This window comes from Eschrichtius robustus, chromosome 12 (genome assembly GCF_028021215.1).
Source record: "Eschrichtius robustus isolate mEscRob2 chromosome 12, mEscRob2.pri, whole genome shotgun sequence".
NCBI lineage: Eukaryota > Metazoa > Chordata > Mammalia > Artiodactyla > Eschrichtiidae > Eschrichtius > Eschrichtius robustus.
In genome coordinates this window covers 106,233,469-106,248,182 of record NC_090835.1, presented here as the reverse complement: position 1 = coordinate 106,248,182, position 14,714 = coordinate 106,233,469, and positions in this window count along the sequence as shown.

Below are 14,714 nucleotides of genomic sequence, written 5' to 3'. Positions count from 1 at the left end.
TCTTCCCGGACCAGGGATTGAACACGTGTCCTTTGCATTGGCAGGCGGATTCTTAACCACTGTGCCACCAGGGAAGCCCTTAAATGCTCTTTAAAAAAAAAAGAAACCTTAGCTATAAGTAATGATTGCCCCTGCTTTCAGATGGAGAAGAGGTTTAGCATTTAAGTGGAGTTGGTTAAACATTCAAAAAGTAAACTGTATCATTCACTATATCAATTGACCTAAGGACATGACTATGTCAATAAATGCAGAGAAAGCATCCGACAAAATTCAACCATCATTCACAGTAAAATCTCTTAGCAAACTAGGAATTAAAGGTAATTTCCTCACATTGATAAAGGGCATCTGCAAAAAGCACTATAGCTAACGTCAACCTTAGTGATCAGACTGGATGCTTTTCCCTAAGAACAAGAGCAATGCAGGAATGTCCACTCTCATCCCTCATATTCAGCATTGTGCTGGACTTGCTAGCCAGTGAAATAAGGCAAGAAAAAGAGATAAAAGGCATCCAAAGGAATAAAGGAAGAAATAAATCTGTTTCTATTTGCAGATGATATAACTGTTTACTTAGAAAAATCCTAAAGAATCTACACAAAAGCTATTAGGACAAATAAGTGAGATTATCAAGGTCACAGAATAGAACATCAATATACAATCAATTGTACTTCTCTTTACATGCAGTGAACAGTTGGAAACTGAAAGTAAAATGTGAGCAATAGGTGGAGAGTAGAAATCAGGAGGCTGGAGAATCAGATCGGCTGCTGAGTCCTAGTCTGTCTGTTCCCAGTTTCTCTTATTCTCACTGCCAGCAGGAGGTGGGGATAGCTACACCTGGCATCTACACGGGGTCACAGCGCACATCTCTGAGCCAGGAGGTGTGGACTTGATATGAAGTGTAAGAGAAAACGATTGGTGTCCAGATTGACACCAAGATTTTAACATGAGAGACTGGCATGAGGGAACATGCATCACTGAGATGAAGAGTCCTTAGAGGACCAAGTTGAGGTGAGGAAGGTCAGCAGTCCAAAACTCTACTCGATTCAGGTAAGTAAGCCATCTTTGGCAAGCAGTGCTAACTACCAAACCAAACTCCATTCTCACCTTTTCAAATGGGCACTGATTCTGGTCAGTGTGGATCTATGCTCAATCAACTGTCTTCATTTTTCAGCATCCCTTGCAGCCAGCATGCAGAATTCTGGCCAGTTGGAATCCTGCTGGGGATTTCTGGGATATTCTTGCTTTCCGCATATAAGCGTTTCTCTTTATTCCTTTCCATTTACTTAGTCTAATTCCTGCCTGGAGTTGACGTGAGGCTAGAGGTGAACCATAAGGGTGAAAGACACACGTAAAGGATGACACAGAAGAGAGACAGAAAGAGCCTGGGACAATTAGGACAGCGTGAAGCACTGACCAGCCTGGAGCGCTGTCTTTGGTCTTCTTGTTAATTGTCGGCTAGAACTCATCTCAAAAATACACATAGTCTCGAATTGAAGTGAACTGAATTGAATTTCTAGTGCAACAAAATCTAAGCTTCTTGGTGGTGACTTTTAAAGGCCTACTTAAGAGTTACTACAGAACGCTAACGACAATTTTTTTAAGTGAGAGTAAATGTCACTTGGTGACCGGAAGTGGCCACAGTCCCAATATCGGAGAACAAAGCCTGAATAGTGGACAATTAACCAAGTGACTGAGACGTGTGTGTTGAAGACTCGCACCATTAAAATTCTACGCATTGTTTCTAGTCCTGTTAAATCAGCCCATAACCATCGACAGTTGGTTCAGGAGGCAGATTTGCTTGAAAATAAAAGATTCTGATGTAGAAATGTCAGAAAAATTTCAGGATCTTATCCTAGAACTTAGGTCCACCTAAAGCTATGTGGATTTGCATCTTCCATTTTTTTTAAATTAATTTTTATTGTGTATATATAACTGATTTGCATCTTCTTTTGAAAAACAGGATCCAGGACCTGATGGAATTCAATGAGGCCCAGGGTCGTGAGGCCGGGAGAAGGTTCTGTCTTGCCATATCACCCAAACAAACAAAGCGACGGCTCCCGGCACCTGTGTAGCACTTTGGGCATTCGACATGAGCCTCAAGCCATGACTAATATCTTCTGTAGATGGTGGGACAGCCCTCTCCTTCAGCAGCGACCCTGGAATGTTACCATCTATGAAAGTGAAGAATGTTTTCCTAGACACAGACATTTCAGGTGGCTGGTACCTCCAAGGAGCCTTCAATTACCTGTGATCTCAGCCTCTAAGACCTTCACACCCAGAGTTTGGGCACTAATCTTAGAGAATAAGGTGAGTAATCATACAATAAGGATGAAAATAATAATGAGGGGGAAACAATATAATAATATTAACTTTTTAGCTATCGTGTCAAAATGGATATAGTTACTCACTTGAAAAGCACAAAAAGATTGAGATTTTTTAAAATTAATTTTTATTGGAGTATAGTTGCTTTACAATCTTGTGTTAGTTTCTGCTGTACAGCAAAGTGAATCAGTCACACATGTACATATATCCCCTCTTTTATAGAGTTCCTTCCCATTTAGGTCACCACAGATCACTGAGTAGAGTTCCCTGTGCTATACAGTAGGTTCTCATTAGTCATCTTTTTTATACATAGAAATGTATATATGTCAGTTCCAAGGATTGAGATATTATTGGGATATTGAATTATTGCTGGCAAGGCTATTTAAGCAGTATTAAGAAATTCTTGCAAAGGAGGAGACATTTGGCCAGGACTTAAGTTCTCCCTTGGAACGTGGTTCAAGGACAATAAGAACAAATTCCCTTTATTTTCACAGCAAAAATGATGCAGAAAATTGGCCCCAGGTGGATGAATGGGATGAACGCACAGTTTGGCAGGTGGGGTCCAAAATCTACAGTTGAGAAATATTCAGATTCAAGCATCCAGAGTGGTTTTTTATGGTAAGCCTGCAGGGTTTGCTCATTAGTGCTCGCCAAATTATAATATTTAATATTTATCAAGCACTGATTATATGCTAGGGGCTGGCTATACACTTTACATGAATCTTACTCTATTCTCATAACAGCCCTATGAGCTCGGGTTTGCTACCCTATTTTGCAGATGGAGGAACTAAGATTGGGGAGTTATCTTGTCCAAGGTCATATGAACATAGGTCTGAGCCAAGATCCAACAAACGAGTGAGGATGGGTGCTCTGATTCCAGCAAATCCCAGGTCATTTAGAAGCAAAGACACACCTAATAACCAAGTGTATAATATAAACTTTGGCTTGTGAAGAGCTTTCACATATATTATCTTGTTAATCAAGCAGCCCTGTGCGTTATGTATTTGTATTCAGTAAATTTTTTTGGTTTCAACAAAAACCTGTTCCAACTAACTGATGCACAAGAAGGATGTTTGGAAAGAACATTGGTGCAGCTCGTGGAATCCAAGAACTGGAAACTCAGGCCTTGGGAAGAGAGAGAACCAGCTGCCCAAACCCCAATAGTGGGAGATCAGGGAAATGGCTCCGAGCACAGCCCCGTTCCAATGGTCCTCCCTGTCTGAGTCACTGAACAGTTTCAAGTTCCTGGGAGAGACCACAGGATGGGCTCAGCGTGTGCCAGAGGTACTGCAGGTTGGTCGGCCATGGCCAGAGGGGCAGGACCACAGAGCACAGATGGGACACCAGGGCCACCTCCAGGATCAGGACCTTCCGGGGCAGAGACGGCCCGTGTATGCTTTACAGCCTAAGTATCTTCACTCCCTGGACTTTTTTGGCAGAAAATAAAGGGACATTCCATCCCCAAAGCCTCCACCTCCTAGAGGCTGCTTGCAGCTTGCTAATGTTGTTTCTCTCCCCAAGCTTACATCCATCTGAGTTTTAATAAGTTCTTCAGCACTAAGTGCTGGGCTTTACAGATAAAGAAATAAAGCTCAGGGAGGCTGATTGCCCCAGGGATGCCCCTCATTAGTCCAGAGCTGGGACTCGTATCCATGTCTCGAGACCACAGCCCTGGGCCGCCTGCACTGGAGCGCTGAGCGGTGTCCAGGACACCAACCTTCCGTCCATGAGATGACCCATCCCATACGGGCAGAAGCATCAGAACAGAGAACAACGAACAAAGCTTTCAGCCTTAAGCGACAGAATGAACCGCCAAGCGGAGCACTTCTGGCAAGACGCCAGGCTTGCAGCAAATGCTCAGCAAATATTTGTGTAACGCGGGCATGGCTTCAGGAGTGACTGAGGGAGTTTATCAAGGAAGCAACGAGGAGGAAGTTGCTGGGGACGGGAGGAGTGTCTGGGGACAGGAGACGTTCTTGGTGTGTGGTCACCTTCCTCCCCCACTCAGGTTTCCTGGTGGAGATTGGAAAGACTGGACGTGACCCTTCCTCTGGGTCGCACTCACCGTGAGCGTGAAACCAAAGACTCGGCCCACATCACAGGCATTTTCAAGAAGGGTTTTCTCTCTGCCTGAACCCTGCCTGTGGCCTGATGGGTTTACCATGAGGCTGAAGCCTCAAGCCCCCGACTCACGCTGGCCCCTTCCAAGGCCCTGGGAAGGGCTCCAGCAGGGTGTTCAGAAACTCACATGTTCCTGTGAAATTTGCCAAGTACGGTATTTTATTTTTTTTCAGACTTAGAATGCCTTTATTAGATATTAAGATGATAAAATTATAAACTCAACCTAAGGCAAAACTTACAGTGAAAATAAACTGCTTAAGGTATGTCAAGCATATCAATAAACAAAAAGAAAGAAAAGAAAAGAAATCTGTATGTTTAACTTCTCCAAGGACGTTATGGTAACTGCCATCAGTTAAGGCCACCGCTGCCTCTTTCCATCCCAATTGCCCCCCACCTGCTCCTGTGGGGCAGGCTGGATGCTGCGGCATTGGTGGGAGTCTCTGAGGGAAGCTAAGTTGGGATACGTTTAGTTCGGACTTAGCATAATACATGAGCAAGGCCGGCAGCCACTTCGGTGTATGGTTAAGATGTTGCTAGCTGCCCAAATGCAGAGTAATGGCTTCCGGAAAGAAATACAGAGTATCCAATTTAGAGCAAGATTTTAAAAGATTTGAACACTAAAATATAAACAGTTACCTTGAAAAGCCTACGTGATCATCTAGATGTTAGCAATGACTAATACTTTCTCAAGGCCTTTGCGATCCCGCCTCACCCTGCCCTGGAGAGACCTTCCGAGTCACTTGCTCTGGCTTTCCCGGAAGGAACGTGCTTCTCTTCCTTTCCTTCCTCCTTTATTGCTCTTTCCAACCCCCATGTGGCCTCTTTGAGGTGGTGGGACTTTCTTTTTATAGCTTTATGTTTATTCTCTTTACAGTGTGCCTCTTATTAGCCATAAAAAAGAATGAACTCATGCCATTTGCAGCAACACAGATGGACCTAGAGATGATCAGACTGAGGGAAGTAAGTTAGAGAAAGACAAGTATCATATGATGTCGCTTATATGTGGAATCTAAGAAAAAGGGTACAAATGAACCTATTTGCAAAACAGAAATAGAGTCACAGGCGTAGAAAACAAACTTATGGTTGCCAGGGGGGAAAGCTGGGGGTTGGGAGGGATAAACTGGGAGAGTGGGATAGACACATACACACTACTATATACAAAATAGGTAACTAATAAGGACCCACTGTAGAGCACAGGGAACTCTACCCAGCACTCTGTAATGACCTATATGGGAAAAGAATCTAAAAAAGTCTGGATATATGTATATGTATAATTGAGTCACTTTGCTGCACAGCAGAAAAGTAACACAACATTGTAAATCAACTATATGCTAATAAAAATTAATTTAAAAAATGTGTCTCTAAGTTTATGGGCTTAAAAACCTTGAATACTATATTTTTATTTTTGACCACATAAGAATGTTCATGTTTGCTTATTGTACTAAAATCTTCTGTTTTCGTTTGTAATCAAAGTATGATGGAGCTGAAGAGCGGACTAGCCTTAGTTGAGCAGATAAAGTGAAGGCTGGAGGCCTTTGTCTGAATATGAAAAGGCCCTCAATTCTGCTCTGGAAAGAGGGTGCAGTAAACCAGGAGCCCATCTCCACACCATGACGTCATCAGGCTCCACTGCACTGTTTGCTATTTTCATCAATAGACATCAATATGTTTCTTATATATTTATATATTTTCAGTGCATTTCCATGTTTGGCTTGGCTGTCAGCAGGCGATGCTGGAAGCCCGTTACCTGAGCCTTCATCAGTCCTCCTTGGAGGACCTGGATCCCTCCCCGCAGTCTCTCCTCCTCCCTCCTAATGACCAGTGACGTTCAGCAGGTGCCAGGCTCGTCCTCCGACTCCCCGTGTGGGCCCCAGCACGTTCCCTCTTCCTCCTTCTCTACTTCTAATTTTCCTTCTTTTTTTTTTTTTTATTACCACTTCTCAGGCTGTGAAACATGAGAGAGACATATCTTACCACCTTTTGTATTTTTGGCCCTTTTCCCCGACTTAGAGCTGAGTCACACCCCTCACTGCGATGAAGCCTTGAGTCACCCGTTCCTCCCAGCCCTCCCCCCTCAAGACTTCACAGGACCCTGTTGCAAAGGGGCTTCCGTGGAGCAGGACCCTGGGTGACTTTGCAAACCTTCCTGGCACTGTTTTCCCAGCAGTTACTGAAATGAAGTGTGAGAAAGGCTGGAAATATTTAAGCCACGGACCACAGGAGGCCTGCAATCTGGTCCCATGGTGTCTCATTCCCCACTGCTTATGTGCTTTGTAACCGTCTAGCGAGCAGATCTGCGGGCCAGGCATCGACCTCGGGCTGAGGTTACGGATCCGAACAGGAACAACCAGATCCCTGCCTGCATAGAGCTTACAGTCTAATGGGAGGAACAAACAGTAAACACTGAACTGCATAAATAATCAATTTCAGTCATGGAAAGTGCTACAAAAACAGTGATATAATGAAAACTATACTCAGTCTGTCCCAGGTTCCGACTGAGTTTTAAAACCCTTTGGAATTTCCTCTAGTGAGGGGAGGGGTTCTGTTATGCTAATGAGGTGGCCCTGGAGGGTCCCTAGAGAGCTTCAGGTTGGGGTCTGGTCAACAGAAAGACCAACCATGTGGTTAGAGGGCTGGAACCTTCCACAGCCCAAGCTGGCTGGGATGGCCCGCGCTCCTGGGGGCTGCTGTCCTCACCTGAGCACCAGGGTCTCCCAGGAAGGGGCGGAGCCCAGTGCCTGCTGCCCTGTCTTCAGGGACAGTCCTGCCAGGGGTCACAGCATGAGGGCGGTGGGGACTCCAAGGTCTGCCAGACTCAAACCCCGGGGGGAGTCAGATGAGCTCTTCCCGTCTCGGTCCTCCAGCTGCAGTGAGAGCTCCCTCCAGCACCAGGTCACTTTTCTGAATTAAAAAAAACAAAACCACAACAACAAAACACACACACACACACACACACATGTCCAGGTGCTGAGCGTCTGTGAGTGTCCGTGTCCGTCCGTGTGTGTTGGAAGAATGAGCAGGGACAGAAATCACCTATTTGGACACACTCCCCTCCAGCTGTCCCTGAAGTCCCCATCTCTGGAGACCCCAGGCACTAACACACCCGTGTTGGGGGTGATTTGACAACCAGGGCAAGCCCTGCAGCCTGGGGTTAATCCACCATTCAGAGGGGGGTCCTCTCCTTTCACCTACGTAGTTCTGGAAACTGACCCCCAAGTAACTTCCCCTTTGCCGCTCCCCTGTACCCCTGGAGCGCCAAAGCCCCAGGCAGTCAGCCGCTCAGATCAAGGGAACTGAGTTTGGAAGCACTGGGTTAAAAACCTGATTTGATTCAGATACAATAATCCACAGATACCCAGCAAAGAAAAATCTGCTCTACGAAGGGGCTTTCAAGGCCAGAATGGACCCTGGTGCCCACTCCCACCCCCTGCCCTTGGCCTCGCGATGGACTCCTGCCGTGATTGGAGGGGGTGTCCCCCCATTATGAGCCAGTTAGTGGACGCAGAGGCCTGGCTGGGGCTGAGCTCAAACCCTGAGATCTGGTGGACCGGGGCTGGCAGCTGGTAGGTGGCAGTGGGGATGGAGGTGAGAGGTAATTTGGAGGTGGGATTTCACAACGGCACGAATGGGGGGGCACATGGGGGCGGGGGAGTGTCAAGAACGGTTCCCGAGTTTCTGGATGGAGATCGCTGGGAAAGAGTGGGTTTGGAGAAGGAGAAAGAAGGCTGCTTTGGGCACGTGAAGCCAGAGGAGGATGTGAAATCAAGGGAGAATATGTGGGTGGCAGGGGGGCAGCCCGGACAGGCACAGGGGCCGGGACGGGAGGCTCTGGCCATCCCAGTGGGATGGCTCAGAAAATCCCCGCCACCTCGCCGGCCGAGGGGTCCACATTCACCTGGGGCCTGAGCTGTGTGGATTTTCAATCTCACACCCTCCACGCTGGGACAAGGATTTGGGCCAAAGATCTGTTTCGTGACTGCTCACGAAGACATTCCACAACGAATGATGGAGAACGCAGACACATAAGAAGTCTTGGCAGAGCTACGGCCAACCTGAGATCAGATACAATCTGGTGGCAGGAGCCAGGCCTAGGGACAGGGTCTAGCTACACTGCCACCCCTGGACCTGTCTGGGGAGTGCCTGTGGGGTCACTGATCACTCCAGCAAGAGCCCTGAAGTCAGAGCAAGACACGGATGCCATCAGCAAGGGGCCGGCGGGGCCTGTCTCTCCTGCCCAATGCTGCTCAGGCCTCTTGTTTACTAGCAAACCTGCACCACACGTGCCAATCCATCGTCCTGAATAATTGATCCAGCACGTATGAATAATTCAGGCTCGGCTGGGACGTACGGCGAAGAAATCCTACAGTCCTTCGGCTTTCTCACCCTGTGTGACAAAGCAGGGACAGAGCAGGAACCACGCCCAGGGAGCCGGCCCTGCAGGGACCGGGTGAGGCTGTCCCTGCCCCTGCTGCCTGCCCCCGGCTGAAGGACAGCAATTCCCCCTTCTGTCACAGGCCAGTCCTGGGGTGGGTGGCTCCTCCTGCTGTGCGGGGCTTCTGGCTTCCTGGATCCCTGTTGCTGCAAAACCTTCTAAATTCCAGAACACTCCCTCTTTGTGAGGGGAGCAAGATTTTCTAGGGCTTTCATCAGAAGATGGGCATCCATGGCCCTGGAAAGGGGCGAACCTGCCCTGTGCCAGCATGGCGAGGTCTCACTGTCTCCTTCCCCTCACTGCTCTTGGACAATTTGGGGGAGAAGCTGGTCAACACAAGTGCCCGGTCGCTCAAGGCCAAGCTCCTTCTGCTGGAGGGCTTTGCAGGGCTGTTCCCTCTCCTGGGCTGCTGTTCCCTGCACCCCCTCCCTCCAGACCCCCGGGCACGGTACTGGGTGACTGACTGAACGCATGCAGCTCTGAGGGTTTCAACCCACATCTGTCAGCCTCCAAAGCCCAGACTCGTTCCTTCAAGCTGCAGCAGAAGGAAAGGAGGGGAAGACGGAGGACGTTTGAGGTTGTGACCGCAGCCTATACTGATGACTTTATATAAAACCAAATCTTAGTGTCCTAAGACTTCCCAGAGCTGTGAGCTGGGGATGAAGCAGAGTGACGGCTCTCCTAGCCCACTTGCCCCCATCTCATGGGCCCTGAGGCAGAGCCTGGCACCCCATCACAGCTTTGCTGAGAGCAGTCAGGGTCTGCATTCAACACTCCAACTCAGGGCAGCTTCTGGGTATTATCCTGACACTAAGCCCCGTCCTTCTCCCGCCCACAGCTGAGTTCTGGAATTCGACCATTAGAGCCCCTTCCCTGGGGTTGAGATTTTGATCCCTGGTAACATTTCCAGTACCCAGGGAAGGGATGCCTCCTTATACTGTCACGAGGCTTGTGTACCTCGGGGTAAGGAAGCAGTCCGGTGGCAGGTTTCATGAGGCGAAGGAAAGCTGGGAAGGTTTTATGGGAGACTGACTCTGCCCGTGAGAATGTTTGGGGGGGCCTGGGGGGGGCACACAGCAGGTGCACCGCCAGATGGAGAGACGGCGCAACCAATGTTTACCTGCGTGCGAGGATGCAGTTCTGCACGACCCCGAAGGCCGTGCTTCTGTGGGTTTGAATAGTGATGAACCAAGTTGATTAAATCAAGGCAAAATGCCCTTCACCCTTTTCTCACCTTATTTCTCCCTGTCCTGTTCCTCGAGTGTATTCCTCACACACGTACCGGGCACCTTCATCTGAATTATCCGTGAAAACATAAGAAATGCCCACTGGTCAGGCCAGCGATCCGTCCAGCTCACGGCCACCAGCACAGAGCCCGGCGATGCCCTGTGCTTGTTGGTTAAGCGTCCCTCTGAAACCAGCCTCGGACACGCCAACTGCAAATCGTTCCAACCCTCCTTGTCCTCATTCAGAACAGAAACTTGTACCTGTGAATATGAACACGAGCAGCCTGCTTTGTCTTTAAGGAAACAAATAAGTTGTTCTAGACCAAATTCTCCTATAACTTGCTCCCAAAATGGATGTCCTGTACCAGAATCTATCACCTATTGACCATATTATTTTCCAGACATTGCTAAGTGTTTCCCATCCCTTCTTTCATTTAATCCTCATAACAGACTGTGAAGGACTTATGATCTCTCCTGTTTCCAGCTGAGTAATCTGAGGGGCAGAGAGGTCATGTGACTGGCTGAGAGCTACCCATTCAGTGGTGTAGCCGAGATCTGAACCTCCGTCCATCTGGCTCCAAAGACAGTCTACACTGCCTAGTGATTTATCACAGCAGCTTTGACCCTCATCACTAATACACAATTGTAAGAGGAGAATTACAGCCTGAACCATTTCACTGCTAATGTGTAATAACAATTACGAACAGCGATTAACAATAGTAATAGCACTTGAACCTACTCTAGGTGGATAATCAGGACAGAGAGTGACAGTAAGAAACCGTGAGCGGGCTTGGCTACGTTGTGTAGAGAAGGCAACAGCCGGGCTCCAGAAAGGACAGGTGACCCCCAGCACCAGGCCGCTTGCAGACCTCCCAAGACCAGCATAATCCTGGCCCTGGTCAGAGTCAATTTTTAAAACTGGTCACCGAGAAGATACGAAACTAAACGGTGACGTCTAATCAGGCTTCTTAGATTTTTGGAAAAGATTTGTGAAAAGAGAACTTTCTGGAATGTTCTGTCCAATTCACCCCCGAACTGGTTTTTATCTCCCTGTGCAGAGCCAGCCATGCAGGATGGATTATGTGGGCTCTGAGCCGAGAGTTTGGGGGCTGGGGAGACGCAGGTCTGTAAACAGAACCCAGAGGTAACGAGTCCGCTGGTAACCGGAAGCCCCTCACGGTGATGGTGGAGGACAGGCCATGCGTCTGGGGCCGGGAGCAGCCGGGGCTCCAGCTATAGGTGGACTAGGGAGCAGGGCCCTGCCGGAGGAAGGCTCCACACAGAGCGGGCGGGATGGGAAAAGGCCTACCTGCCAGGAGCCTGGGAGCTGCAGCAAGCCCAGACCCAAACCAGGCTCCCCTGTGAGCAAACGTGGCAGGGGCAAAGCCAGAAGCAACGTGGGCACCCAGATGGCAACCCACCTGCCATGGGGAGGGCTCCCCCAAATCCGGCTGCCCCCCACCGACGAACTGGGATCTTCCGAATCCAAACGTCCCCCTTGCTGCTGGTGACCCAGGAAGCCAAAAGACCCATCCCCAGGGACCCCGGGGAGCACAGGGAGAGAAACCCCTGTGGATACCCTGTGGATGCCCTGGCCCAACTGTCTTCCTTTGTGCCAAACACAAACCGTCAATTACACTTCCTCCTTTTTTTCTCATTTTCTTCCCGGGGAGGGACCGGTACGAGCATCCCCCATTACCACCCTGCACCTGACCACCCAGTGGAGCCAGTTTCCGGAGAGAGCGAATACTGCCCAGCCCGGGGGTGCTGGGGGGACGGTACTAACCTGTCCAGCCACTGGGGAGACAGAGGCCCTGTGTGGCGTCTTTGTGGGGCTGGGATGACGGGGGTGACCACGTCATGCCAGGTCTCTGAGCTCATCTGACCAGATTCCCGGGGCCCTGGAGGAACTCCTGGTCCCCACAAGCTGCTCAGCTCCTGTCTGGAGGCTGAGCCCAGGCCCAGGGAGTCCAGCTCTGAAGAAAGCAGTTCTAACTCAAGTCCAAGCTGGGACCAGACTGGATGGCAACCTGCCCCAAAATAGGAGTGGACTTAGACTGTCCTGTGAGCTGACTGCCGTGTGAAGCTCCCCAGAGACTGAAGCAGTCAGCCCTCCTGTCCACAGAGTCCAAGAGGACCCGCCGGTGCCCCCGGGCAGCTCTTCCCACTGGGCTTACTTCCCTGTAACTGCTGTCCTTCCTGCTCACCCACCTCCTCCTCGTCCTCCTTCACACTCTGTCTGTTTTGTGTGTTTCCACCTGCTGGCTGACGTCTGCTCAGAACCGAGACGGCCCCTCACACACGCCTGTACACGCATCGCCCCTCGCAGTACCTGGGGCGTCGGGGATGCTCGGCGAGTGTCACTTCTCTTCCTTCTCCCCCTCCTGCTCCCCGTGCCTGGTCTCCAGGCTTGGGCACTGGTGACACCAGTCCCATCCCAGCAACACTCCTGCCTCAGGGCTGGGAAGTCACGGCAGCTCTGCCTAAGTGCTCAGAAGACTAATGTCGTGGATTTTATTGCAAGTTCCTCTCCCCAGAACAGCAGGCTCCTGGGCTGACTCAATCAAATCAACTCCACTCATGAAATGAAAAAAAAAAAAAATACAGTGGGTGGAGGATAAGGGTCGATCAGAATGTTGTCAATGAGTCAACATTTCAAGTCACTGGAGGACTTTTTAACCCCCTCATCCAGCTGTTACAGTTTCTCAAAGCCCCAGTTTTGATGTTGTCCATTTCCATTAAACACATTTGCAGCTGAAATAGGCAAAAATCAAACCCTTCCTGCTGGTTGGGGTGGAACACCAGAGGGATACCTGGTCATTAAGCTCCCTTAAAGAGAAAGAAAGCAGGGCTTCCCTGGTGGCGCAGTGGTTGAGACTCTGCCTGCCAATGCAGGGGACACGGGTTCGAGCCCTGGTCTGGGAAGATCCCACATGCCGCGGAGCAACTGGGCCCGTGAGCCACAACTACTGAGCCTGCGCGTCTGGAGCCTGTGTTCTGCAACAAGTGAGGCCGCGACAGTGAGAGACCTGCGCACCGCGATGAAGAGTGGCCCCCGCTTGCCGCAACTACAGAAAGCCCTCGCACAGAAACGAAGACCCAACACGGCCAAAAATAAATAAATTAATTAATTAATTTAAAAAAAAAGAAGAGAGAAGGAAAGCAAACTGTTCAGAAAATAAAAATATATTTTCAAAGCCACCAAAAGGAGGTGTGTCCTGCATTCAGCCGCCCTGTCCCTGGGTCTCAAGGGCCCCATCGCTCTAGCCAGACCTACTTCTCTTCAGAAAAAATGAACTTTAGTGGAAAGGAGCTTGTATTCTAGACCTGAAACTGTGTGACCAGCTGCTCCAAACCCAACCGGGGGCCTGGAGACCATAACTCTCCTACCCCCATCCTACACTGCACCTGGCTTTACCACCAAGAGGGACTAGAGTGATAAACCCAGATTCTTAAAGCAGAGACTTAAGATCAGGCCTTTACGGGATGAGGTGAATTGATTGCAACATGGCCCCAACTTGTCGACACCTCCCTGTGCCCACTGACTTCCCACACTGACTCTGGGCTTAAGCCTCTGGGAAGGTAACAAATGGGATGGAAACAGACTTGAAAAGCACCTGCAATTTGGGGCGTGGCCTCTGTCTGCCCTGGAATGGTGAGTCGCAGTGTGAAAAACCCGAGCTAGCCAACTGGAGGATGGAGGGCAGGGGATGCAGAGATGACGGTCCGCCCGCCAGGCCCTCCTACACCAGCTCTCCCTCAGTGAGCCCGGCCAGCATCACCTGGCCTGAGCCCCAACCACCTGGTTAAGCCCAATCCACACTGCCGACCCCAGAACTGTTCAGTCACTAAGTCTGGAGCTTGTATTAGGCTGCAGAAGCTAAGTGACATAAAGGCCAATTTCCTTCATAAAAGGAACTCCTACGTATCTTTCACATCTAAAAAAACTCCCACAAATCAATAGGCACCTTATTCTACAAATTCATTCTTATTCATGAGGAGTATTGTGTGTGTTCAGATATATCCTTTGCTTCTTGTTTTGTGAAACACTTGAAACGACCTCAATTTCTATCAATAGAGGCCGTGGCATAGGCCCTGGTGGTGGGTGTGACTTCTCTGGAAGAAAAGTTGGCGACATCTTTCAAGTGCGGGGACATAACAAATGGGTCTAGAAGATGTTTTTCCAGAAAAAAAAAAAAAAAAGCCAGAGAACACTCTGATGTGTTTTATAGGAAAACAAATATCCAAACATCTGAGATCTCACTGTGCATTGACTGGAAACAGTGAAGCTTCTTGCATGAAAGCTGTGGGTGGGGGGGTGGGGTGTGGCTTGGGGAGCCAAGCTGGGCCGTGAGGGGGTAACACAGCCCCCGCGAGCAGATGCGCTCAGGGAGCTGCCATCACTGCGGTCCCAGAGCTGGGGAGAAGTCCCCTGCAGAATGTGGGTAACGAGGAAAACCCAGGAATCAATGATTGGAACTTGGAAGGTGGTTAGCTGTGATCTATTCTAACCCTGCCAGGCAAGGGGCCCCGTCCTGTACAGACCTGAATTTTACCCCCAAGAGCAGAGGGCAACTGGTCGACCCCACTGGCCGCCTGACAGCCTGTTTGGAAGC